The sequence below is a fragment of the Anopheles funestus genome (assembly GCF_943734845.2).
Source record: "Anopheles funestus chromosome X unlocalized genomic scaffold, idAnoFuneDA-416_04 X_unloc_7, whole genome shotgun sequence".
NCBI lineage: Eukaryota > Metazoa > Arthropoda > Insecta > Diptera > Culicidae > Anopheles > Anopheles funestus.
The window spans coordinates 46,517-51,101 of NW_026045198.1; positions in this window are offsets into that span (position 1 = coordinate 46,517).

Sequence of the window (4,585 nt, forward strand, 5' to 3'; positions counted from 1 at the left end):
AAAAGTTGGTAGAAAATAGATGTTTGTAGCCAAAGTTGGTGTTTTTGGTCAAAGTTGCTAGAAACTAGATGTTTGTAGCCATAGTTGGTGTTTTTGGTCAAAGTTGGTAGAAAATGGATGTTTGTAGCCAAAGTTGGTGTTTTTGGTCAAAGTTGGTAGAAACTAGATGTTTGTAGCCAAAGTTGGTGTTTTTGGTCAAAGTAGGTAGAAACTAGATGTTTGTAGCCAAAGTTGGTGTTTTTGGTCAAAGTTGGTAGAAACTAGATGTTTGTCAAAGTTGGTGTTTTTGGTCAAAGTTGGTAGAAACTAGATGTTTGTAGCCAAAGTTGGTGTTTTTGGTCAAAGTTGGTAGAAACTAGATGTTTGTAGCCAAAGTTGGTGTTTTTTGGTCAAAGTTGGTAGAAACTAGATGTTTGTAGCCAAAGTTGGTGTTTTTGGTCAAAGTTGGTAGAAACTAGATGTTTGTAGCCAAAGTTGGTGTTTTTGGTCAAAGTTGGTAGAAAATGGATGTTTGTAGCCAAAGTTGGTGTTTTTGGTCAAAGTTGGTAGAAACTAGATGTTTGTAGCCAAAGTTGGTGTTTTTGGTCAAAGTTGGTAGAAACTAGATGTTTGTAGCCAAAGTTGGTGTTTTTGGTCAAAGTTGGTAGAAACTAGATGTTTGTAGCCAAAGTTGGTGTTTTTGGTGAAAGTTGGTAGAAACTAGATGTTTGTAGCCAAAGTTGGTGTTTTTGGTCAAAGTTGGTAGAAACTAGATGTTTGTAGCCAAAGTTGGTGTTTTTGGTCAAAGTTGGTAGAAACTAGATGTTTGTAGCCAAAGTTGGTGTTTTTGGTCAAAGTTGGTAGAAACTAGATGTTTGTAGCCAAAGTTGGTGTTTTTGGTCAAAGTTGGTAGAAAATGGATGTTTGTAGCCAAAGTTGGTGTTTTTGGTCAAAGTTGGTAGAAACTAGATGTTTGTAGCCAAAGTTGGTGTTTTTGTTCAAAGTTAGTAGAAAATGGATGTTTGTAGCCAAAGTTGGTGTTTTTGGTCAAAGTTGGTAGAAACTAGATGTTTGTAGCCAAAGTTGGTGTTTTTGGTCAAAGTTAGTAGAAACTAGATGTTTGTAGCCAAAGTTGGTGTTTTTGGTCAAAGTTGGTAGAAACTAGATGTTTGTAGCCAAAGTTGGTGTTTTTGGTCAAAGTTGGTAGAAACTAGATGTTTGTAGCCAAAGTTGGTGTTTTTGGTCAAAGTTAGTAGAAAATGGATGTTTGTAGCCAAAGTTGGTGTTTTTGGTCAAAGTTGGTAGAAACTAGATGTTTGTAGCCAAAATTGGTGTTTTTGGTCAAAGTTGGTAGAAACTAGATGTTTGTAGCCAAAGTTGGTGTTTTTGGTCAAAGTTGGTAGAAACTAGATGTTTGTAGCCAAAGTTGGTGTTTTTGGTCAAAGTTGGTAGAAACTAGATGTTTGTGGCCAAAGTTGGTGTTTTTGGTCAAAACTTTTAGAAACTAGATGTTTGTAGCCAAAGTTGGTGTTTTTGGTCAAAGTTTTTAGAAACTAGATGTTTGTAGCCAAAGTTGGTGTTTTTGGTCAAAGTTGGTAGAAACTAGATGTTTGTCAAAGTTGGTGTTTTTGGTCAAAGTTGGTAGAAACTAGATGTTTGTAGCCAAAGTTGGTGTTTTTGGTCAAAGTTAGTAGAAAATGGATGTTTGTAGCCAAAGTTGGTGTTTTTGGTCAAAGTTGGTAGAAACTAGATGTTTGTAGCCAAAGTTGGTGTTTTTGGTCAAAGTTGGTAGAAACTAGATGTGTTTACACAAGAATCACAATAGTGGTATAAACCGACAGTTTGCTGGTTTCGTCAAGTTTCAGCAACTGTCGTATTGTGAGTGCCGGTGGCACTCAGTGGGCACTCAGAGAAAAGGTTATAAAAGGAAAAACAAATAAACAAAATTCCTCTTCTTCGCTTAAAAATCCCGCCAATCGTACGGTAACTATTAGAAAGAAAATTCAGCATCCGAATTCCGCAAGTTTGTTCATGGTGCCGTGACCAGGATACGCCGAATTGCTGGTTATTAATTTGCGGATTCTCGCGACCTGTTTTTCCTACGCATAACGCAAATTTTATCGCGACACAACACTCCCGTTTTTTGGTTACCGCTGACGAAGCTATTTCCATCGTGTCTGATCATGCCAGCGTCTGCCGTCATTCTATCGTCTCGAAGGGCAATTTTGCTGGTCTCATTAGATCGCCACGAGAAGTTCCTCCTTGATTTTCTCCCGGAGCGTGACGCTATCGAGATCGAAACGCGCATAACAAAGTTCGACCAGCTGTCCATTGACTTGGAGAAAATCCAAGGTCAGCTAGAGGATTTGGCAATCGCCGAAGAAGAAATTGCGCACAATGCCGCTTTACGCGATGATTTTGAGCCGCGCTTGATACGCGCACATTCCCAGCTAAAGGCTAAAAGGGTGCATGTTCCTCGAAGCATTAGTTCCACACCAAACGCTGGCACGAGCCCCCTAGTAGGCATTAAACTTCCCACCATCGCGCTTCCCGAATACGATGGTGATTACATGCAGTGGCTAACGTATAGGGACACTTTTGAGGGCTTAATACATGATAACCCCGAGCTACCGCCGATCCAAAAGTTCCACTATTTGCGCGCATCCTTAAAGGGAGAAGCCGCTAAGGTTATTGAATCCATCACCATCAGTGCCGCAAACTATGAAATAGCATGGAAAATACTGACGGAGCGTTACTCTAACGAGTACCTGTTAAAAAAGCGTCATTTGCAAGCCTTATTCGGAATGGCCACCATGAAACGGGAAAGTGCCTCAACCCTTCACCATCTTGTCGATGAGTTCGAGCGGCACAAGAAAACGCTAAACCACTTGGGTGAAAACACAGATGCTTGGAGTAGCGTATTAGAACATTTGCTATGCACAAAATTGCCTACAACAACGTTGCGCGATTGGGAGGAATTTGCATCAACAAATGAAAATCCAAGCTACGAAGGCTTGGTGCAATTTTTGCAACGCCGAATGCGAGTGCTCGAAACTCTGATGGTAAACAATACCGACGCGCCCTCTAGCGGAAATCACACGCACTTCACACACAAACAATCGAATCTCACTCGGCTGGCTAGTTTTCCGTCTACCTCTCACGAAACACGTAGGTGCATAATATGCCAGCAAGAGCATAGCATCACGAAATGTCCGCGATTCATGACTATGGCTCCGGAAGAACGATATCGACAGGTCATGTCCAATAAACTATGTTTAAATTGTTTGCGGGACAACCACCGAGCGCGCGATTGCTCCTCGCAATACAAATGCAGACACTGTCACTCAGCACACCATACACTGTTACACAACGTACACAACGCACAAGGAGCACTTCCCACTGCAAACACCATGCCAGCTGCGCGAAATGTTCCGGTAAGCCATCCACAGAACAAAGACGATCACGCCACAAACACCCAAAGACACCACGTAGCAGCACACGCAAGCCAGCAAACATATGATCATGTGTTTCTGCAAACTGCCGTGGTACACGTTGCTGATTCACATGGTACTCTGCATCCAGTGCGAGCACTATTGGATAGTGCCTCGCAGCCTGATTTGATGAGCACCAGGCTTGCTCAGAGGTTAGCGTTGAAACTTGATACGGTCAACGTAACGCTCATCGGTGCGGGTCACTCTTCCACCCCGGTGCGGAAATCGGTGCGTGCGAAGATTTCCTCCCGAACGGGCCAATATCAGCTGAATGCTGATTTCTTGATTGTGGACAATTTGATTGGGGATTTGCCAGCACATGATGTGCGCACCGCCGAGTGGCAAATTCCGCCGAATTTTATGCTTGCCGACCCCCAGTTTAATAAGTCGGCACCGCTCGATCTTATCCTCGGTGCCCGGCATTATCATGCATTTTTCCAGAGCGGGGCGCAATATAAAATTTCGTATAACCTTCCTGTCCTCATTGAAAGTGTGTTCGGCTGGATCGTGACCGGCTCAGCATCAGCATGTAATAACAACACCGAAACTTCCAACGCATCTTCCGTCGTCTGCATGAGCACGCTTGAGGAATCACTCGAGCGATTCTGGAAAGTGGAAGAATTACAAATAAGAGATGGTTACTCCCCCGAAGAAAGGTATTGCGAAAAATTATACCAAGATACAACACAACGAGACGATACTGGTCGTTATATTGTTCGTTTACCAAAGCAGCCTGACTTTGAAGAAAAGCTGGGTTTTTCGAAATTATCAGCTCTACGACGTTTCACAATGCTCGAAAGGCGCCTAGAACGCGATCCTCATATTAAAGCGGCATACCATGAATTCATGCATGAATATTTGGAGCTAGGGCACATGTCGCTGATACAAGCTCCAGCTGACGACGAATCAGCATATTATCTGCCGCACCATCCCGTATTCAAGGCTTCGAGCACAACAACAAAAACCAGGGTGGTGTTTGATGGATCAGCGAAAACATCATCTGGATACTCGCTCAACGAAGCGCTATGTGTCGGCCCTGCAGTGCAGGATGATTTGTTGGACATCATTCTACGATTCCGCACGTATAAGGTGGCAGTTGTTGGAGACATTGCTAA